This window comes from Meles meles, chromosome 9 (assembly GCF_922984935.1).
Source record: "Meles meles chromosome 9, mMelMel3.1 paternal haplotype, whole genome shotgun sequence".
NCBI lineage: Eukaryota > Metazoa > Chordata > Mammalia > Carnivora > Mustelidae > Meles > Meles meles.
Window position 1 is genome coordinate 73615016 of NC_060074.1, and position 24502 is coordinate 73639517.

A 24502-nucleotide genomic window follows, 5' to 3' on the forward strand; every position below is an offset into this window, starting at 1 on the left:
CTTATTTAAAACACTGATGGCCAAGCATTTCCCTTATCTTTTCTTTTTATCTGAGGAGTCAGCAAGCATAATTCTCAAAGAGGGATTTTTGACAAAGGGCCTTCAGATAAAAATGTAATTATCAAAACCAAATTTTCAACAAAGGGCCTTTATACACTGTATAATTCTCCTTCCTTATAATAAATATTCAATCTCTTTCTTTGAAGGGTCCCAAAGGTCTTGCTTAAGAACAATAGATAATAGTCATAGTTTCCTCATTCTATTAGTCAGAAAAAAATTATAAATTCAGAGGATCTTTAGTCATAGGCGAGCCTTTCAAGATATCCTGTAACAAGGGTTGACATAGAAACCTGAAAAACTCCCAGCAGACACAAATTTAAGGGGAAAAAAAAAGCATTAAGTTGGCTTTATTTGGGTCACTTTGAGGGATAGGCTGGGGCCTACTGGAGTCTAGCTTAACAGCAATATACTGGTTTGCCCTATGTTCTTTCAACAGGGTTTCCATGGCAATTCTGTAGATTTTCTGGCTTGTCAATAGCAACTGCCTCTGACTTGCCAACAAGTGTAATTACAATAGACCTGAAATTCTAAAGACATATTCATCCTACTTGAATGAAGTTGTCTTGTTAGGGTCAATAGGGTATTTGGCACCCAATCAGCTTCCACAAAGAATCATCTAGAACTGTGCTAATATGGCATCCATTAGCCACATGTGGCTATTTAAATTTAATAAAAATTAGATAAAAATAAAAAACTCAGTTGCTGAATTTCAAGTGCCATATTGCAAGTGCTCAGTAACCACAAGGAGCTAAATGGCTAACTCATGGGCAGTGCAGTTACAGAGCATTTCCATCATCACTGAAGTTTTGTTGGATAGTACTGATCTAAAAGAACCATTTATTTGCAAATATATCAATTAGTAATCCAATTTGTAATTCATTTAAATTGGGACAACTCCCTAAATTCTTTCAGCCTCCTAAAAGAACTGAAAAAAGCAAACAATCTCTTCTCCACCTCTTGAAATGGCTCTTTAGTATTATATTTCTATGTAGCTCCAAGTTGGGGGAGAGAGGGAGAAGTGTCCTTATTAGTGAAGTTGGGGAATGACCCATATTAGACAGAATCCACATTGTTCCTGAATTTGAAAGACTCATGGACAAAGGCTCTCCATATCTTGTATTAATTTAGGGAACTGCAGAAGGTTCTTTTGTCTTGCTTTAAATATACCTTTTCCACCTACTCATTGATATATCCTCTTTCAAGGAGGATTTTTTTTTTAAGTGGTAACATTTTTTTAAAAAGATTTTATTTATTTGACAGAGAGAGAGATCACAAGTAGGCAGAGAGGCAGACAGAGGGAGAAGAGGAAGCAGGCTCCCTGCTGAGCAGAGGGTTCCATGCAGGGCTTGATCCCAGGACCTTGAGATCATGACCTGAGCCTGAGGCAGAGGCTTAACCCCCTGAGCCACCCAGGTGCCCCCCAAATTTTTAAACGATTACCATATAAAGATTTAGTATAAATATCCTTGGGAGAAATACACTAAGCTATAAATGACTCCTGTTTACTACTTTCCAATAGGTTTTCATTGGAAATGGAAGAGAAAGTTCAAAGTTGCTAAATTCCTAGATTGAGGTGGAATTTGTTAAGAAGGATCAGAAGGAGAATGATTTGGAGTGGGGCTAGATTTTTATTGCTCAATTTTTGAAAGGTTGGTCTTTGGTATTTAGGGAATATATAATGACAACAGAATGGACAGAATATTCAGCTCTGGTTTCCATTTGCTTTGAAAGTGGGGTCCTCCTGTCTCTCCAGCAATTTACTGATTGTTGTCAGCATGAAAATGGTCAATATTGGTTTAGGGTGGTATCTTTTTTTTTTTTTTTAAGATTTTATTTATTTATTCAACAGAGAGAGAGAGAGATCATGAGTAGGCAGAGAGAGAGGGGGAAGACGGGGGGGGGGGGGGGGGGGGGAGCAGGCTCCCTGCTGAGCAGAGAGCCCATTGTGGGGCTGAGCCCAATGTGGACCCTGAGACCATGACCTGAGCTGAAGGCAGAGGCTTAACCCACTGAGCCACCCAGGCGCCCCTAGGGTGGTATCTTAAAGAGGCATTTGACTCTTTGTGACATTGAATTACAGAATTTCAGAATGAGAACTTTGGGTAGCATTTTGTCCACTTCACTAAACCAAGAATTTTCAGATTCTCTTCTGTTAAATTTCAGGGGGCATTTTAAATATCAGGGGATATCAGGAAATTTTACCTGATTTTCATTTCTAAGTTGCAAAACCCGGTAGATTAGAGTAGATAATTCCTGCCTGTCATCTCTATTTTCCATCACATGGAAAAACACCTACTAATGTTTGTGGAACTGCTGAGCTGCAGTCTCATACTTTAAAGACGAAGAAAATGAAGGCTAGAGAAGGAAAAACCTTCTCCCAAGGTCACGGAGTGGGGTAACAGTAAGATAGCAGCAGGAGAAAATCTTCTGTGTGTACTTTCTGCTCCACTCTGCTGATGGCTCACAACTGCTTTCTTTCTTCAAATACTTAGTTCTGGAGGCTGGTACAGCTTCCCACCCACAGTTTAACTGGGTGCAATTATTGTTTCTCTCTTATTTTTGCATTTTTTTTAAAGATTTTATTCATTTATTTGACAGAGAGAGAGAGAGATCACAAGTAGGCAGAGAGGCAGGCAGAGAGAGAGGAGGAAGCAGGCTCCCTGCGGAGCAGAGAGCCCGATGCGGGGCTCGATCCCAGGAGCCTGGGATCATGACCTGAGCCGAAGGCAGAGGCTTTAACCCACCGAGCCACCCAGGCACCCCTATTTTTGCATTTTTAATTTATTTCTTGTCCAGCAGTGTTGAAAGCATCAAATGATGGTATTTTTCTTGTACCAAACAAAGACAGTTTAACATTAAAAAAAAAAATACTAAAAAGGAATACAATAAAATACGATCAGCTTATCTTTCTGGGTGGTGGAATGATAAACTATTTTTATTTTCTTCCTTATCTTTTCTGGCACACTCCAATTTTTCTACAATGAACAAAAGTTTTTATTAAATTTTTCCTTATGAATTACTTTATAATCAGAAGAGAACTGATTCTCCTCCTTCTCCTCCTATTCCTACTGTTTGAAAGGCTCCTGCCTTCACTTAAATAGAGTGGAGCAGTGGGCTTCCATTAAGCCAGGTAAAGGGCACATTAAATATCCAACAGATTGGGGGCGCCTGGGTGGCTCAGTGGGTTAAAGCCTCTGCCTTCGGCTCAGGTCATGATCCCAGGCTCCTGGGATCGAGCCCCGCATCGGGCTCTCTGCTCCGCGGGGAGCCTGCTTTCTCCTCTCTCTCTGCCTGCCTCTCTGCCTGATTGTGATTTCTCTCTGTCAAATTAATAAAAAAATATTAAAAAAAAATATCCAACAGATTTTTGGAGTAGTCAAGGAGGACTCTCACCTGTGCTATTCCATTTTCCTATTTTCAGCTGAAAAGGAAGACTGTTGTCTGAAATGATTGCTGGTCTTTCAGTTGAACCAGCTCAATCTCCTTTTTTATTTTATAGCACATGTCTTGGCTTTCTGTAAATGTGCAGTTTTGCTTCATTCTCAACAATCCATTGATTTTCATATTTCATATATGTGCGTGTGTATGTGTGTGTTTTAAAGGAAAACACCCTTTATATACCTATGTAATTCAAGACAATAAGGAAGTATAAAATATTAATCCTAGAGGTAGACTTTTTACTTCACTTGGCAGGTAAAGGTAATTAGTTTAACTTCCTGAATATTGCACCTACATATTTTCTCATGATACATAAAGAGGAGTATATTCCTAGGCTTTTGTATATGAGAAATAAAAATAAATTAAAAATAAACCTCAGAAACTATTAATGATGTGTGACTGTGTGTGCGTGTGAGAGAGAGAGAGACAGAGACAGAAAGAGACTGAGAGAAAGAGAAGGAAGGAATGGGTCCTGACCCTCTATACGTTAGCCTGGGTATGTTTTAAGATGTTTTTCTGCATCTACTGCCACATATACACAAAAAATCTATAAAATCCCACAGAAGTTAAACTCTAAGTTTCTTCCAAAGTGAGGAAATGTGAAGGATTCGAATTTTTTTTTTAAGATTTTATTTATTTGAGAGAGGGAGACCGAGAGCACATATAGTGTGTGTGAGCAGGGGTGGGGGGAGAGAGGGGGAAGGGAAAGAGAAAGGGCAGAGGGACAAGCAGACTCCCTGCTGAATGTGAAGCCTGCTACAGGGCTAGATCCCAAGACCCCAGGATCATGACCTTTGCCAAAGCCAGATGCTTAGCCAACTGAGCCACCCAGGCACCCTGAAAATTGGAATCTTTTAATAACTATTTAGACATTTGTTTCTTTCCCCTCTTCTCCTTTGCTGAACCCCAAGCACCCTCACCATACTAGTTCCCTTATGCTGCTAATCAAAATAAAAATCTGTCAATAGCATCTGTTTTGCTACTTTTCAGCTTTGCCCAGATATTAACAATTAGACAATTGTCAAGATGGACAATTAGAAGATATGCCAATTTGCTCACTGACATTTTTCTATTAACAGATATGCAATATGTATTATAAAATATGTTTTTCACTAGGGGACTTAATAGAGGAGAGGTATTCATTTAGAGTTTTAAAAAATGTAGCCCAAAACATTTTTTCCCCCAAGTTGGGTTTCATGCAAAATAGTAGCTCACCACTGAGCCAAGATCACATCCTTGGTCATTTAAAACATTTTTTACTTGCTGCCATTAAAACCACATTCCTCAGTATCTCCTTCTCCAAGGGCCAAGTGTGAAGACCAGGAACTACCCCAAACACTATGGATTCATAGCTTATCCAGTTCAGCTAATGATTTCAATGACCTCTTCGGGAAGAATCCCTTCTAAAAGCCACCTTTTAGTGACTGAAAAACGGGGTTTCAGGAGGCCCAAGGCAGGCAGGGAAGGCCTTTTCTTTACTTCTCCCACTTCCCTGTTCCCCGTCTCTCCATCTGTTGTCTCCTTTCCTTCTCTCCTCCTTCTCCTCCTCTCTCTCTCCTTTTATTTTTACCACCTTTTCTCCCTTTCTCTCTCCCTGCCTGCTATTGAACTTAGCCATGTAGAAGATGGATGGGCTCTTTAATGCTAAGATCTTAGTGTATAGCCCTTGGGGATTATACCATGAGACTGTGGGGACATAAACTCCTCCTATTTACTACTGTTATCAATAATAACAATTATTACTACAACCAATAAAGTCATTATAACTATAACAACCCTTTATTTTTGTATCATGATACTCATAAAAGAATGTTTCCATCTAATAGCTATCTGGTTTGATTCTTAGGGCCTTGTGAAGAAAGGCAAGCATTATTTCTATTTTTCAGATGAAGAAATAAGGGTCCAAGAGGTTAACATGCCTGTAGCAGCACAGGTAGCTAGCAATGAGTTTGGGACTGGAACCTGAGTTCTGGTGGCTGTATTCTCTTAGATGGAGTTGAAACTGTAAATTTAAGTTATGAAGAGTGGTACCCAATAATAAAGGTTTGTGGTTACGAGTAACTGCCAGTGTAGATAAAGGAAGTATGCCTAACCAGCAATTCCTTATACACTTGCCAGATGTGGTTGAGATGGCTTTTGCCTCATCTTACTACCAGGGGCTATTCCTGGAATACTCTTTGGGTTCCTCACACATTTGAATTTTAAGATGAAAGCCAGGATTTAAGCGGACACAAACATACACAGGGTTTGGAGCTTACTGTAAAACAATAAAATAATTTTCTTTTTATAAATGTGTCATTTTGGGGTGTCTTTACAGTAAAAATAGGCTGTTAGGGCAAAGAGGAGTAAGTGGGGCAAGGTCAGTGAGTAGAGGACAACAGAGACAGCAGGGACTAGAAAAAAGAGTGTAAAGACAGCATGGGTGACTCAGGACCTTGCTCAATTGTGTGGTGGCGTTACTATTGAACCTGGGAGAATTTTGCCATAATCTCCTGCAAGGTTGGCTCCAGGCAAGCTTGTGAAAGAAGCTTTTTTGTAATTCTTCCAATACCACATCCCTTTGTATAAATAAGAATCCTTCCTAGAACCCTTATGCAATCTCTTAATTACACCTAAGGGCTCTTTTACTCCATGCCCTGAAAGTATTCTAGGCCTTTTCTACTTCTCCATCTTGGTTTCACTGCCAGAGAACTGTGCTCCCGTGCTCAACGGGATCATTGTGTTACTCTAGTCATACTTCAGGTGGCCTTGTTATCTTTCTGCCTTTATTTGTGGAGAAACTGTGAGATAGCTCTGTGTTACTTTCTACTTTCTCTGTGTACAAGAAACTGGTGTGTGAACTTCTGAACTATTACCGTTAGGTGATAACTTTCAAGTCCAAACTCAAGTCCATGTAGTAAAACTGTATGCATCTCAAAATCAACATGTCTGAAAACTGGACATATGGTTTTCCCCTAAATTTGATCTTCCTTTTGTGTTCTGGCAATTCATTTCTCGGTTGAGTAGGCTTGAAATTTGCTAAGTTTTATATGGCAAGAGCTGGTTGGAATTTCCCCTATATCCCTAGATTCCTCCAATTCTCTTAATTGGAGTAAATCCCTCTCCTACCTCTGGTATCTTGGAGTCCTTTGCTTTTATCTATAGGAGAGCAAACCACATTATATCTACTGGTGGTCACTTCTGAGGATGTGTGTGGTCTCTCCTCCAGGAGTCTACAAGTTGCCACCAATCTCTTTTCTGCCCTGTTATCTAGGCCCTGGTATATAGCAGGTGGAGATGGTCAGTGTGCTGGAATGTCACAGGTTATAGGAATTGAAGTCTCTACCAAAGCATGCTCCTCAACTTAGCTATGCTCTCAAATGTGTCCTTAGTGAGAGCTCTTCACCATTCTTCTCTGCAGGTATTCCGGTCATGAGTACGCTGTTCCTTAGACACCTCCCTGGCTTACTCTTGAGAAAGAGCCTTGCCTCCTGTTTCATTCTGAAAATTGAGAACACTAAGGAAGAACTTCCTTCCTAGACAGTACTTTTTAGGCCAGAGATCTTTCTTCTTTTCTTTTTTAAAAGATTTTATTTATTTGAGAGAGACAGAGCAAGCATGAGCAGGGGGAGAAGGAAGAGGCCGAGGGAGAGGGAGAAGTAGACTCCCCACTGGGCAGGGAGCCTGATGTGGGGCTCAATCCCAGGACCCTGGGATCATGACCTGAGCTGAAGGAAGATGCTTAACTGACTGACCTGATTTTGCATCCTGACTCTCCTAAATGACAAGATGCCTTCTCTCTCCACCAAATTTATAGACAATTTGTCTGTAAAACTGGGATAATATTAGTGCCTTCTGTGGTTACTGTAAAGATTGAATTAAACAACCTATATAAACCACTTAGTGCAGTGGCTGGCACCATGAACATTAATTAATGTTGTTATTAATAACTTTCTCTCTTACCACCTACAAATTTGTCTTTCTCTCTTAGCCCATCTTTTTTTTTCCCTCTTTCTACCTGGGCCTAATTCCACCTCACCTGTGATTTGTCCCCTCTGCTCTGTCTTAGCGACCCAGCCTTATGAAGCCCCTCTCACCCAACGGTCCTGTTTCTTATTCTTTCCTCTCTATTGACTTTTTTCACTCTGCATACAAAGAGGTTCTGATTTCCTCATTGTAAAATAACCATCCTTCAGTGGTGCATCTCTCTTTCTCCTTTCCTGTATTACTCCTGACCCTTCACAGCCAAATTCTCAAAAGGCCAGTCTACACTTACTGTCTCTACTTCCTTACAGCCTCAATCCTGCAACCCCATTTCTTTCCATGTCCTTGATAACACTCTTGCAAATGCCCCTAATAACCTCATGATAGCTAAATCTGGGGGACACTCTAATGTCTTCACCTGGGGCTCTGATGTTTCTGGCCAACCCCTACTTGAAATTCTCTCCTTTCCCTGTGCTTCTGTTTTCCCACTGTTTTGAGTTTGTACATCCATGGCCAGTTCACTTTAGTCTCCCTTTGGGCCACTCTTTTTCCACTCCACATTTAAGTGTTGGTATTTTCCTAGTTCTGGGCCTCAGACCTCTGTTCTCTATCAGTTCCTCCGTGACCTCAACTACCCAAAGGTTTCAGCCACCACTTTTCTCCTGGTGACTGGAACATCTCTATTTCACAATGGGGTTTCCCACAGGTTTCTTTACCACAGGACTCCTCTAAGGCATTAGTGTGCTAATGGGATTGGTAGCTCTTTGGGAGAGGGAATGATGGTATACATCATGGGAATGATGGTTTCTCATTTATTTGACCACGAAACCTTCATTTTTTTTTGTTTTGTTTCATTTCGTTTTGTTTTTCATGGAGAATCTTGCAGACTGGTGCTCCGGGAAACATACTTTGGAAAATGATGTTTCATTCCTTACTATTTCCAGTCTGATTTAGTTGTGTTTCCTCTGGGTGCCCGTAAGCATTTGCACACAGTGTACTCTATCTTCACCACGCTGTACTTCTCTGACTCTGCCACCCGCTCCTTGAGGGCAAGGCTTCTATCTCTTTGCATCCATTGCACAGTGCCTGGCATAGAGAGTTTGCTCAAAAATACCTGATGAGTGCATGATGCAGGAATGAATGGTAACCTACTTCTTCCTGGCATAGTAAAGAATATTCTATGGCACATTTAAAATAGTACTAATTGGGCAGTACTTGACCCTGACAGCTGGTCTTGAACAGGTCTTATGTTAGGGGCTACAGTAGCTGAAAAGAAATATGAGACAAATTCTTTTTCCTCAAGGAAGACAAAATAAATTCAAATAAAGCCATGTGGAAATATTTAAGTGTTAAGCTGTATGGGCCTGACTATAAGTGCTAGGGGTACTCTGAATTTGTAGAGATCACTGAGGTCTGAAGAAGTCAGACTTGGTAAAAGGTATTATAAATGATACTTTAGTAGGACTATTCTGGCAGGAATGTAGGTTAAGAATAATTAAAAAGAGGGAACTTGGAGAAAATTAGAATGGCTGGGAGTGAGGAGATATGGCCTGGCATAAACCATGGTGGTGGGAATTGGTCGGAATAGTGAAGAAAAGGCCTTTCCTTTTCTAGTATAACTTGGTGATGGTCAGAATGGAAGTGGAAGGACAGGAGACAAGTGAAAGAGAGTTTTCAGGTTTCTATCGGAGCCTGACAGAACAGTGGCAGCACCAGCAGATTTGAAGAAATTAGTTATTGCAGGTGTAGCCAATCCAAGCACTTGGAAGTTACAATTCTAGAATATACTAAGAAGAACGTAGAGCTAATTACTATGCAAGGTATACACTAAACAGAGACTTGGATTATAAATTTAAAGAATATGTCCAACAGCTGAGCTGACATCATTGACTTGATAAGGTCTATAGATAAAATTGACTAATAACTTGCATAAATTTTAGACCAGGTTTGCTAAAAATGTTATGCATGACAAACCATGAAAAGAGTAATGAGAAGTTCATGATTTCCCATAAGCAAGTAGTAATTCATTTTGTGATCAACTAATCCTGCTGTTTGCAGCAAGTTCTCTAATTTCCAAAGCCAGGAGAGATAATAGAGCAAAACATGTCTTGACCATACACGTCTTCAAAGTATTTGCTGTTTTCACAGTAATTCAGTACAATGAAACATGCTGGCACTTGAGTCAACATTTAACAGTAAATTATTTTAAGGAAACAACATCAGTAGGTTTTAAAACCCAACACAGTTTAAAAGTAATGCAAGTGATGAAGTCCCTTAAGTTCATTTTCACTTTTGTTTCCTTTGCCTTTGGAGACATATCTTGAAAGGAGTTGCTGTGGCCGATGTTGAAGAGATTATTCCCTATGTTCTCCTCTAGAATTTTGACATATTCCTGTCTCACACTGGGGTCTTTTATCCATTTCGAGTTTATCTTCGTGTATGGTGTAAAAGAATTGTTGAGTTTCATTCTTCTACATGTAGCTGTCCAATTTTCCTAGCACCATTTATTGAAGAGACTGTCTTTTTTCCACTGGATATTTTTTCCTGCTTTGTTGAAGACTATTTGACCTTAGAGTTGAAGGTCCATATCTGGGCTCTATACTCTGTTCCACTGGTCTATGTGTCTGTTTTTGTGCCAGTACCACACTGTCTTGATCACAGCTTTGTAGTAAAGCTTAAAATCAGGCAATGTGATGCCCCAGTTTTGTTTTTCTTTTTCAACATTTCCTTAGCAATGTGGGGTCTCTTCTGGTTCCATACAAATTTTAGGATTGTTTGTTTCAGCTCTTTGAAAAATGCTGGTGGAATTTTGATCAGGATGGCATTGAAAGTATGGATTGCTCTAGGCAGTATAGATATTTCAACAATGTTTATTCTTCCAATCCATGAGCATGGAATGGTCTTCCATCTTTTTGTGTCTTCTTCAATTTCTTTCATGAGTGTTCTGTAGTTCCTCATGTACAGATCCTTTACCTCTTTAGTTAGGTTTATTCCCAGGTATCTTATGGTTCTTTGTTCTGTAATAAATGGAATTGATTCTCTAATTTCCCTTTCTGTATTTTCATTGTTAGTGTATATGAAAGCAACTGATTTCTGTACATTGATTTTGTATCCTTCCACATTACTGAATTGCTTTATGAGTTCTAGTGCTTGGGGGTGGAGTCTTTTGGGTTTTCCATATAAAGTATCATGTCATCTGCGAAGAAAGAGAGTTTGACTTCTTCATTGCCAATTTGGATATCTTCTATTTCTTCTGCACAGCAAAGGAAACAGTCAACAAAACAAAGAAGCAACCCACAGAATGAGAGAAGATATTTGCAAATGACATTACAGACAAAGGACTGATATCCAAGATCTATAAAGAACTCCTAAAACTCAACACACACAAAACAGATAATCATTTCAAAAAATGGGCAGAAGAAATCAAAAGACACTTCTCCAAAGAAGACATACAAATGGCTAACAGACATATGAAAAAATGTTCATCATCACTAGCCATCAGGGAGATCAAAATCAAAACCACACCGTGATACCACCTTACACCAGTTAGAATGGCCAAAATTAACAAGACAGTAAACAACATGTGTTGGAGAGGATATGGAGAAAGGGGAACCCTCTTACACTATTGGTGGGAATGCAAGTTGGTACAGCCACTTTGAAAAACAGTGTGGAGATTCCTTAAGAAATTAAAAATAGATCTATCCTATGACCCTGCAATTGCACTACTGGGTATTTACCCCAAAGATACAGATGTAGTGAAAAGAAGGGCCATCTGTACCCCAATGTTCATAGCAGCAATAGCCACAGTCGCCAAACTGTGGAAAGAACTAAGATGCCCTTCAACAGACGAATGGATAAAGAAGATATGGTCCATATATACAATGGAGTATTATGACTCCATCAGAAAGGAAGAATACCCAACTTTTGTATCAACATGGATGGGACTAGAAGAGATTACACTGAGTGAAATAAGTCAAGCAGAGACAGTCATTTATCATATGTTTTCCCTTAGTTGTGGGGCATAAAGAATAACACAGAGGACATTGGGAGATGGAGTGGAGAAGTAGGTTGGAAACTGGAGGGGAAGACAAACCATGAGACACTGTGAACACTGAGAAACAAACTGAGGGTTTTGGAAGGGGTGGGGTGGGGGAGTTGGGTGAGCCTGGTCATGGGTATTATGGAGGGCACATATTGCATGGAGCACTGGGTGTGGTGCATAAACAACAAATGCTGCAACACTGAGAAGAAATAATATAAAATAAAATGGAAAAAATAAAGAAAAAAAGAATGCAAGTGAGATCTGGCTTTATTGGAAACTCAGGCATTAAGAACCCTGAATTGGACCTTATTAACTTTCTGACTTTGTGCGTTTCATCTAAACTTTTTTTTCATCATTTATTGAACACCCCCAGCATGCTTACACCCACTTACAGCATGCCAAAGATGCAGTCCTAGAAGGTCACTTTCTAAAAAAAAAAAAAAAAAAATGGATAAATGCACAAAGATGGGTTTTTTTTTTTTCTGGATTAAAAAACTGAAAAAGATTAGGAAGATTGCTCATGAAATTCAGGGTGGGGAATTTATACCCAAATTCATGAAATTTAGGTATAAAATCTGTCCATTTTATACAAACATGACATTTCGTCCAATTCTGAACTCCACTCTCCCTATAATGTTGTTGTCAGATCAAGTTAAATATCAAACACAGAGCTGCTAATATCTCATCCTCCACCATATACAACTTTCCTATCATCTTCTCAAGTAAGAAATAAAGGAGTACACTTGGAAGCATCATGATTCTTTTTAAAAAAAAATTATTTATTTATTTATTTGACAAACAGAGATCACAAGTAGGCAGAGAGACAGGCAGAGAGAGAGAGGAAGGGGAGCAAGCTCCCTGCTGAGCAGAGAGCCCGATGTGGGGCTCGATCCCAGGACCCTGAGATCATGACCTGAGCCGAAGTCAGAGGCTTCAACCCACTGAACCACCCAGGCGCCCCAAGAAGCATCATGATTCTTGCCATGTGCTGAGGTATTATGAGTTCCTTCCTTTCCTTTTTATAATGTTCTTATAAATCTGTAACCCTCCCCTCCCTTCATCCTAACTAAGAAGTAGTGGACTCATTGCTTCTTCTATTCTACCACTTGCTGAGTGTTTCAGTATCATCTTGAATTCTCGTGCTTTCATCCAGGGAATTAGCAGGCTCACGAAATTTGGTCACCCATCTTGATTTTGACTTCCATGTACAGAAACACTGAATTTATATGTGTATATGTGAATGTTTGTGTGTGGAATAAGCTTTCTAGGTATGTCTAAAAGGCTTGATTCTGCACAATTGGCTTAACTTACAGCTAATAGAAAAAGGTTTTAGTACATAGATTTAGCTTTAGTCTCATATTCAAGTTAAGAATATGCTACCACAACCCTCATTCAGGACATTAATAATGAAACTCGGATTGACTATTCTGGGCCACCATTCGCAGAATGATTTCATCAATGATCACTGTTCTTTGGGTGCTGGCCTTGGTTATTCACATCTTGAGCATATATTCTGTAGGACCTTAAAATTAAGACAATGTATCCCAAAAGTGTTAGAAGGAAAATCATTCTGTGGATGAAACTCTATTACACAGGGTTATAAAGAATTTCGGGACCTTTAATGAGTAAACGGGCAATTTGACTTTTCAAGGGGGCAGAGTTACAGTGGGAAGTGTTTCCCAAAGTTATGACAGTAGAACCACAGGAACATGCTCAGTCTCCAGAAGAACTAGCATCCTACTAAATTTACTCTGGGAAACCCCCAACTATATAAATTTCCAAAGTGGCAGATCCCTGCAATCCATTCTCTTTCTCTGGGGGAAAAACACAGAATATTCCATAGGCCACCGGAAAATGCCCAATGGCTATTTGGTGTCAGACCGACTTTCAGTAGGGCACCAGAACCAGATGTATAACTACCAAACTAGTCTGATCACCTAACTGGTTCTAGGGTAGAATGCAGAAATCCAGATTCAATGTAGGCAGTTCTTCCCATTATATTATATTTGGGGTGTGTGTGTGTGTGTGTACATTACACTTGTACAGAATCTCAACTTAAAAAAATATTTTATATTAAAATTTCCATTTATCACTCTAGAAACCCTAACACTCTACCTTAAGGCTAAAGCCAAAACTTTGCCTAAACCGATAAGCAATTATTAGTCATAGACTGAGCAAGGGAATGTGAAATAGAATATAAAGTGTTATTAGTTTTTCTATAATTATTAAATATTTGTGAGCATTTGAACTGTGTCTGAAGCAGACTTACCTGTTATTTTCCTCTTATTTGGATAGCCTGTTATTATGTTATAAAATGAATTTATTTGGTATCACTTCTCTTTAAGAAGCCATTTTAATTGCTTTCTGAGCAAGGAATTGGTACTTTCCTGATGGATTAATATATTATTTTACTGACTTTAGTTTTTTTTTTTTAAGATTTTATTTATTTCTTTGACAGAGAGAGACCCAGGGAGAGAGGGAGCACAAGTGGGGAGAGTGGGAGAGGAAGAACAGGCTTCCCGCCAAGCAGAAAGCCTGATGTGGGGCTCAATCCCAGGACTCTGGGATCATGACCTGAGCAGAAGGCAGACGCCTAATGACTGAGCCACCCAGGTGCCCCTGTTTTAGTTGTTTTATGTATATCAAAACTGAACTAAGCTGGGTTGTCCTTTACTTTCTGTCTAGCATTAAATATTTCATTTATCTTTTTGCAAGTTTTAGTAAGTTTTACTTTCCAAGGTCTAAAGCAGAATGACAAAAGACAACATGTTCTTAGGAATACTGGTGTTTTTTTAGGGTTATTAACTTTGAACATACCTTCATTTGTACTACTTCATGTGAACTTAACAATAGTCCATCAGGTAAACAAGATCTGATTAAAAGGTAACTGTGAACAAAGGTAAGGAAGAGAAGAGAGCAAATGTGATACAACCAGAACTTCAATCCAGATCTCCTGACTCAGGGTTTTGAGTTATTTCTACAAAAGCAGGTTTCTTTCCCTCACTAATACTGTGAAGTGTATACCATCAGACCCTCATGCTAAATATATTCAGCAATTAAAAATAACATCTCTGACCCAATGTTTGATTTCTATTCTACTTCATCAAGACCAACTATTGTACCTAACTAAATTATTTTAAGATTTGGGGATAAAACCACCACCACCTAGAAACCATTAACAAAGAAAAACAATTATTGTTACATGGTCAATTGTAATCACTTTTGCTTCCCTGTTTTGGGGAGTATGTGTGAGATTTTCCTCACTCTTCCTTTAACATACACAATTGAAGAATGCCTTTCTGTTAACCTTTATATCCATTTTATTTTTTTTTAAGGATTTTATTTATCTATTTGAGAGAGAGCAAGAGAGAAAGCACATGAGCAGTGGGTGGGGGGTGATGTGCATAGGGGCAGAAGGAGAGGGAGAAGCAGACTCCCCTCACAGAAGGGAACCTGACATGGGGCTCCATCTCAGGACTCTGGGATCATGACCTGAGCCGAAGGCAGACATTAAACCAACTGAGCCACCCAGGTGCCCTTTTTATATCCATTTTAGATTGCATCTCATTTCTTATTTATCTTTCTCTCATGTTTCCTTATAAAATAAAAAACCATTCTTCATATTACTCTTAGGTAATTTGGCCTCAAGGAATCTCATCTAGGATTGGAGAAAATTCCCTGAAATATGAGTGACTATAAGATTAATTTTTTAAATGAAAAAATAATAAAAAGAGTTTTAATGAGTTGACAATACTTTTGAAGTCACAATATGAAGGAATATTCCCATATATTTATTTTAATTCCTCTGGAAATCTTGGAGGTGCTCTGCCCTTAGGTAGAACCTGGATAGAAGGACAGACTGCTGATCTTAGATGTAGGTATGTTCTGTCTGACCTCTGAACTCCCTCTTAGCTGCTGAATCCGTGTAGTATTTCTATTTCTGACCTATCAAAACTTGCTCTTAGGAAAGAATCTGCTATTACTCACTTATTCTTTGGTGAGATATTACCTAGCTTTTATGAGGTTTTCTTTCATGTTTGTGTAAAAAAAGATTTATTTCCTATGCTAAGAAACAGCACCCTCATTGCCTCCTACTTCACACACACAAATCATACAGGATAAACTTCTACCTGTGGTTAAGGACAAGCCAGTCTGTGGGAGTTCTTCAAAAATAAACATATGAGAAAGGAATTAGACCTACTGCTAGGATCAACACTGTTCTTCCCTGGGGAAAAATGTCTGCTAAAGTGAACCTAAGAGGAAAACCTAAATAATTTGGCAGCATAAACATTATAATGCATGGAGTGTAAATCAGAGAGGAGTGTCTCTTCATCCTGAACTATGTAATTATCTGTTAAAGAATAAAAAATATTTTATTTTATTTGGGGGGGTGCAGTATAGGTCTTCATTCTTTAGAGCAGTACCAAAAAAAAAAAAAAAACCCCACAAAAAAACATAAACCTACTTTAAATAGATACCAGTGAATTATCTTGACAGGAAGAAAAAAACCTGACAACAATATAATTCCACATGTTCTGATAACATCAAGAAAGGACTCAAAAAGGAATCTGCACCTCAGAATTGTAGGATATTGAGAAGACTGTTGGGTTGGGAGGAGATAATGATTAATAGTGACTATTAGGCTCAGAATGAAGAGTCACATGCATCAAACTCTTTCCATTAAAAAGAGTTCATTTATATTCAACTGACTGCAAAAATGATTAAGTCTCTCTTACCAATGAGTAAAGTTATCATTAAACCTATTTCTTTCATGATAACTATTATGAAAGTGAAAAGATGTCACTCATCTTTCCCTTTTTCTTCTATGGTAGTTAAATAATCATTCTCTGACTTGCATAATTTATCAGTTTTATATTTTTAAAAAGATTTTATTTATTTATTTGAGAGAAAGAGAGAGAGCACAAGTGAGGGGACGATGCAGAGGAAGAGGGAGAAGCTAGCTCCCTGTGCAGGCTCCCCACTGACATGGGGCTGGGTTGCAGGACCCTGGGATCATGACCTGAGCCAAAGGCAGATGCTTAACAGACTGAGCCACCCAGGCGCCCCTGTTTATCAATTTTAGAGCTACTTTTGAGTATGTTATTAGTTTTTATTTTTGATGAGATAATACCTACTTGCCAGTACATCACATACTTCATTATAATCTCATCAACATCATAATTTTAAAAAATAGGCTTTTCTAGGTGCACTGGAATTTGTCCACACTTCAGTGATATACCTATATCAATTACTATGAAGTTATTGGGTTATTTGCAATGATGACTTGCATTCTGAAAGTATGGTAGGAAACCCTGAAATGCTTTTCAAAGCCACTAGTGCTAGAAATCAACACTGTGTGTTGAATTTAGAGATGTGTGGATTTAGAGATGAATACAGAGGAAGAGACTGAAGCATAACTTTTAATTTGGTATGTATAAACTGAGGCCTAGGAATAGCGAGGGGCTATCAGTTTATAAATTTTCCAATGTTTTCTTCAAGGCCTCTAGTTATGGGTATGGAAGATTATTTACTTCCTTTGTTGAAATTTTAAGGTTGTGGACAGCAAAAACCATTTGTTGTATTTTCTTTCTTTTCTACCATGATTCTTTGGTTGGGGTGGTTAAGATTACAAATCAACAAAAAAGCCAGGCTGGCGTATTTGTGCCAAGTCAGACTGAAGTCCACTAGGGATGGGACTAGAAACCAGGAGCCAGTTTTTGGCAGAGAGGCATGCATGATCCCATTTGGGAAGGGCGGGGATAAAACAGAATTTAGAAGCAAATACCACTGCTATCTATTTAGCTCTGAATGTAAATAAGCTTGGCATCCCTTGGTTTGGGTGCTTGATAAGTGTTCTCTGCTTTTATACACAGAGATTTATAGCAGTAAGTATTTGCACTTTTAAAATAAGTTTTACATGACTGAAAGTTACTGTTTGGCACCCTCTTTAGTTAACAAAACCATCCTAGATAGATTAGAGTCCAACTATACTTCACTCAAAGACAACCCTTGCAAATCTACCTTCATATATCCTATCTCTAATATTTGAGACTTACTGCTCTTCTTCTATCCTACATGTAGTAGCTAGCCTCCAAAATGGTCCCCAATAATCCCTGCCTGCTGCTATTCACATCCTGTGTCTCCCCTTCCATGATGTACTAGGGTTGGTCTGTCTGACCAACAGAATAAGACATAAATGATGGTATGTTATTTCCAAGACTAGATTATAAATGACTGTGGCCTCTATTTTATGTGCTCTCTTGTCTGCTTGGTCTCCTCTTTCTCTTTCTCTCACCCTCTGTCTCAATACTTACTCTGTGGGAAACCAGCTGCCATGTCATGATGGCATCTATGAAGCCTACTACAAAAAAGGCTTGTAATGGAGGCTGGCTAACAGTCTTGTGAAGTGAACTTGGAAATGGACTCTTTGACTCTAGTTGAGCCTTGAGATGACTGCAACTCTGGCCAACAGCTTGACTGCAACATTCTAAGAGACTGTGGGCTGGAACAACCTGCATGAGTCACTCCTGGGTTCCCGACTCTTAGACACTATTATGAGATCATAAGTGTTTATTGTTTTAAGCTGCTAAATTTTAGCAACTGATAACCAGTATACTGAGTGTATTGGATTATGTATTGACGTGTACCGAACTGGGAAATACTGGCTTTATGTTAGGTTGAAGAAATGACCTCTCTTACTCTCTTACTGTTTTTGCAGGTGACAATTAATTTCTCATCAGTGCTTTTTCAGGATGCTTTGCAAAGCTACTGCAGACAGTAATTGACCTGATGATGTCTTATTCCCTGACAGAGTTCATTCAAATCGTGAAGGACAAAAACATTTCTCTCTGGTATCTATTTACTCACGATGGTTCACCATTGGATCTAACCTTGCAATTATGACTTCTGAGTGGATAAGCAGCACAATGTATTTTACAGCTGTTTTTATCATCTCTCACTTTCACAAACATGGGGTAAGAGCAGTTTCATTTAATAACAGAGAAATCATGGCATGAACGTTAAAAACTACTTGGGACTACTAGAACCACTGATCAATTTACATTTATGAAGTAACATTATTAGCATATTTGATATTTGAGTGTTGGGAAAGGTCATTATGCATGCTGAGATTTTTTTTCTCCTTTACACTTTACTACGCTTTCTAGAAACTTTAGAATCTTTATTGATTGTTTTTGAAGTAGTAATAAAAAAGACAGAGCTAATATTTAAAATGTAATTCTTAAGCTTCTTATTACAGAAAATTTTAAACATACATAAAAGGAAAGAGTGTGTGAATCCTCATGTAGCCACCACCCAGCTTTAAGATGGCTAATTTTGTTTGGACTATTCTCTAATCTGCTTGCTGCCTTCCTAGATCACCTGCACTAGATTATTTGGGTAAAAACCCAAAACATCACATTTTTCCATAGACAAGGCAATTTTAATAATCCTTCAAAGCTAGGAAGCAGAAACTTACCTGTTGTTCTTATGGATTGGTTCTAAGGAAAATGTGCCTTAGCTGAAATATATTTTTATTCTAAGCAAGTTGTGTAACTGGTTTTTGACCTATATTTTATGAATTCCTGTAAGCTAACATGGAATTTTCACACAACATTATGGTGGTTTTATGTATTCATATGTGGAATTCTGGGTTTCTGAAATCTTTTTCCTGACATTTTAAGATCTATTGGAAGATCCGCAGATTGGTTATAATAAACAAACATCCTTGATAATGGAGTCCTCTTTAGAAAATCATGATTAGAACTTGGGATGGAGCTGACTACACATGTACTTGTAGCTAAGTAGCAAATGAGCAGGTTAATGGGTAGCCACTGAAGGTTGATTTCCCTGACTTCTTAAAAGCACCACCCAGAACTAGTATACAGAGTGATTCATTGACTCAAACATCTTCCCGTCCCTTTGATAGAACCTCTGACTGCTGTGGGGCCTAGATGTCTTCCTGATTATTATTGCACCTGGTATCATGTTTTTCCAGCTGTTGCACTGTCTCCCTGTAGGAGATTTTTTGATGTTCATCCCTCTACCAGCCTCCTGCTTGCTCTCTGGAGGCTCATCCTATGACCCTACTCTACATAGGCAACCTTCTAACCTGAACTGTGACTAAATAGATGGGCTTAAAAGCTATTTATGGATCATATGGCTCATCATAAAAATAAATCACTAGAACTGGCTATAATTAAAATTTCAGTAATGTGAATTTCAGCTCTGCTCCATCCTCAACCACACATGAGCAAATCAGAATATTACTTTTGATCCAGGAGCTTTGGACTTTTTTTCTTTTCTTTTCTTTCTTCTTTCTGTCTCTCTTTTTCTCTCTCCCCCTTTGCTTTCTTTTTTTCCTTTCTTTTTTTTTAGAAATAAGAAATGAATTGGAGCCCCAGGGTAGCTCAGTCAGCTAAATGCCTGACTCCTGATCTCAGCTCAGGTCTTGTTCTCAGAGTCATGAGTTCAAGCCCCATGTTGGGTTCCACACTGGGCATGGAGTCTACTTAAAAGAAAAAAAAAAATAAAGAAGAAGAAATAAGAAATGGATCACAGTCTCCTGATATTTAACTCCCTTTAAAACAGAAATGGAAAATTACCTAATACTTCAAACACACCATTATTTTGCACACAAGCTTAAAACAAGCTGGACCAAGGATACATTTTGAGGACTATATTCAGAGGGTCAGAAAATGTCCTTAAAGAGTATATATTAAAAGGGTCCCCTTTAGCAGAATTAGTTGGCCTTGAAATGACCATCTTCACTTTCATGCCTTGCAGTCTAGCTATTAGTGGTTCTACTCAGGGCTAAACTTTGAGGTGTGTTTCCTGCCTTGATTGCTCTTAGGAGGATCTCCCAACATTAGCTTTAGTTGTTTTCCCATGACTGCCTCATTTTAGTGACCCTGAATACCTACTTTCCATACATCTTTTCTAGCTCTGATTATATTGACTCAAGTTGAAAAACGAAAAAGAAAAAAGATAGGTTTTAAAAGAAAGAAAAAATACAAAGGGGGGTTTGTTAAAGAATTAGGAAAAAAAATAAGAGCATGAAGAAGTTACCTTTGTTTGAAAATACAGTCATTTAATATGTCAACATTTTGTTTTTTATTTTTAAATATTTTATTTATTTATTTGAGAGAGAGAGCACAAGTGTGGTGAGGGGCAGAGGGAAGGGAACAAGCGGACTCCCCACTGAGCACAAAGCCTGACACGAGGCTGGATTCCAGGATCCCAAGATCATGACCTGAGCCAAAGGCAGACCCTTAACTGACTGAACCACACAGGCACCCCTGATATTGTTCCTTTAAAAGCAGATTTTGAGGTACAGTGGAAACACTGCATGGTAGTTAGTATATCATTTTAAACATTTGATTCAAAGTAGCTCTCATACCTCTTTAGGCTTCAAGGAAATATGATTGCTGGTGGTCGGAGGTAGTGCCATGGTTCAGCACGACTAGAGAAAAAACTTCTTTAACTGTAAAAGGATAAGAATGGGATGACCGTTAGAGGTGTGTGTATCTCTAATACATTCACAGTAGCTTTCTTGTAAAACAACCTAAGGCAGTGGGAAGTAAAGACCGCTCCCCTATTCAGGAAAGATAATAATAGGAAATGGTTGAGTAGAGAGCGAGCTGAAGGACACCTACAAAGGGTTAAGCAGGAAAATTATTTCCACCATAAGTTCTCCTAAGTATGGAGTAGGGATTCCTAAAGACGTATATAGTCCTGAAGCAGTCAAAAGTAGACTTCGCCAGAGTTGAGTAACAGGCTCCCGGAAACCACTGACTTTTTGCCACAACAGCTTCAAACTTGGCTCTTTGGAGCTTTGGAGGAGTATTGGCGCACTCAAAGACTTACTTTGTTTCTTTATCCCCAAAGAATATGTTTGAGCAATGAAAAAACAATTCCCAGCATTCCTGAAATAGGACAGAAAGGATTTACCTTTGAGAATATTTCTTCTCCTGGGTGCTTGATCGCTGTTGTCCACACATACAAATGGCTAATCAGGAAGGCTTAAGAAACCTGGAGGTATGAAAAGTCCAAATGCTAGGATTTGTGAATACACAATTTCCAAGTTATGATCCTCACAGCTTTAAAAAAAAAATCGCATTGGGAACAATTGGCCCCCAACATCCTTTTAATTATTTACCGCTTATCTAATGTGATGATAAAAATAACTATCTAAGCCCAAAATGGGAGTGAGCCTGAATTTACAAGGTAAGTCAACAATTTAATTAATGATTAACAAAACATGTTGTCACAAGTCACCTAAATTCATTAAGCCCAGTTATAAGAATTTATTTTCTGTTCATATATGAATTGCACTTCAAAATTTTATTTTTTCAAAATTTGATTTAAAGTGTAGGAATCACTTTCAAAATGTATAAAATTTAAAAATATATATTTCATATAGAATGTATCAAAATATTAAATTATGCCTTAAATATTTTTGACAACGTTGTCTTTTATCAATAATGGCACTGCATACTACTTTATGGTAATAGAACTACTCTAGCATCTAGTTGTTTAGAGTCAAACCTAGCAAACATTTCAGCAGACATCTATAGGAATACTTCAGAGCAGCAGTTCTCAAGATGTGGTCTGGAAACACTTGTAAGTTCCTGAAATGCTTTCAGGGGGTCAGCAAGGTCAAAACCATTTTCATAATAAGATTTAAGATGTTATTTATCTTTTTCACCTCATTCTCTCATGAGTGTCGAGTTTTCCAGTAGTTACATGGCATGTGATATCTCAAAAGATTGAATTCAGAAGCAGATATGAAAATTCAGCTGTCTTCTTTTTAAGTTATGCATTAAAGAAATTTGCAAAAATGTAAAGGAATGCCATTTTTCTCAGTTTTTTTCTGAGAAATATGGTTATTTTTAATAAAAGTATTTTATTTAGATTAATATTTGTTTATTATAAAATAATAAAGAAATACTTTAATGTTTTTCAATAGTAATTTCTAATATGGTGTAAGTAGATAGGTAGTTACGTAGATAGGTAGGTAAATAGATATAAACAAAAGCGCTTTGGGGGGCAGTCTCAATTTTTAAGATTATAAGAAAGCCCTAGAGACTTAAAAAATTTTAAAAAGTTTACTGCTTTAGAGTGTTAATAAATATCAAATCCTGCTTTTATATGTCCCAAAGAAAATAATTATTTTAAAGTGACTTTGATTTTGGTTTCCAAAATCTTGCACACTTATCATTTTACAGTAAATCTGACAGGTAGGCAGGTTAGAAATTGCTCTTACCTGTAACATGAAGAAATAAAGAAACAAAGAATTTTAGATTGCACAGTAAGATAGATCATAAGAGAACATAAAGTACTTTCAACTCTATCCCAATGATTTGGCTGATTAAGTCAGTTTCTCCTTAATCTATATAGTGTGATTGTGACATCCTGAAATAGAAATGTGTTGTAACAGAACATGGAACCCCCTGTTCGGTAGCTTCACTACCGAAGCTAAGTCAGTGCCCCTTACTGGAGTAGACAGCTAACCATAGTTCAATGCTCCCCTGTCATTCAAATACATTGTTAACTTCTTTTGTGGTTTTTTAGGTCCTCGTCATTTGTCATTTGCTAATTGGGTTTCTTCTTACAACCACTAAAGAGGTCCTCGGGTATACCCAATAGGCTGACTTCCACTTGAGAATGAATTCCTAAGTAGTAGTCTTTTCAGGCTTATCATGAAAATCCTCTGCTCAAGAACTTCTAATAGCTCTCACCAGGTCAAGTTTTTACTCTTCTACTGTTTTCAGTGCTTTGATGATTTCATCTCACATTACCCATTCAACCTTATTTCTTCTCCCTCTAACACCAATTATCTTTTCTAGGAAGGCTGTCACCCTTATACCTGCCTCATTTTCACTTCCATAATAGCAATTAAATTTTACTATATTTTTTGCACATTAATCCTTTAATAGCTCTGGGAAGTAGTCATTACCATTTCAGTTTTATAGATGAGGAGCCAAGCCCAAAGACATTAATGTGAAAAGCTCAAGATAACATATCTGGTCAACGATAGAGCCAATAGTTGAAACAAAGTCTGTCTGGCACTGAGGCTAGTGTTCTCAGCCATTACACCAAATATATTAGTAAGTCAACTGAACTCAAAAGGGCTAAATAACCCAATATTTTATACTTACACTGCTTAAAAGAAAACACATAGGGGGTACCTGGGTGGCTTAGTCAGTTAAGCGGGCTACTCTTTTTTTTTTTTTTTTTAAAGATTTATTTATTTATTTTGACAGACAGAGATTACAAGTAGGCAGAGAGGCAGGCAGAGAGGGAGAAAGGAGGAAGCAGGCTCCCCGCCGAGCAGAAAGCCCGATGCGGGCTCGATCCCAGGACCCTGAGATCATGACCTGAGCCGAAGGCAGAGGCTTTAACCCACTGAGCCACCCAGGCGCCCCAAGCGGGCTACTCTTGATTTCAGCTCACGTCATGATCTCAGGGTTGTGAGATCAAGCCCCACATCAGACCCCCGCTCAGAAGGGAGTCTGCTTGAGATTCTTTCCCTCTTCCCTTTCTCTCCTTCCTGCCTCTCTAAAATAAAATAAGTGAATATTAAAAAAAAACAACAACAAAACACACCTAGGCTGTTTACAAGAGACACATTTAAATATATATGAATACAGAAAGATTAAATAAAAGTTAAAGGATAGGATACCCCCAACACACACACTGGCGTAGCTAGAGTTCAATACAAAAATTATTATTAGAAATAAAAAGGGATATTTGGTGACTGTAAAAGGTTCAATTTATCAGGAAAATATAATTTTGACATGTTTAATATATTGTTTTGAAGTACAGGAAACAAAGATTAGCAATACAAGGAAAATTAGATAAATCCATAATAATAGTGGGAGATTTTAACATGTTCCATTAACTGATAAAAATAAGTAGACAAAAATATCAGTTAGGATATTAAGATTTAAACAATATAATGATCAGGCCAAATTTGTATTTGGGGAACACTACTATATC

General features: G+C 38.2%; 1 long non-coding RNA gene across 1 annotated transcript in view; it reads right to left on the reverse strand.

Moving 5' to 3' along the window:
* Positions 1-24502, reverse strand: part of LOC123950902 — a 48300-nt gene that overhangs the window by 18222 nt on the left and 5576 nt on the right. Inside the window, exons 2-3 of the long non-coding RNA XR_006820315.1 lie at positions 21452-21532; positions 20901-20984 (exon numbers count right to left, since the gene is read on the reverse strand). This is a non-coding gene — a long non-coding RNA (uncharacterized LOC123950902). The remainder of the gene's footprint in view (positions 1-20900; positions 20985-21451; positions 21533-24502) is intronic.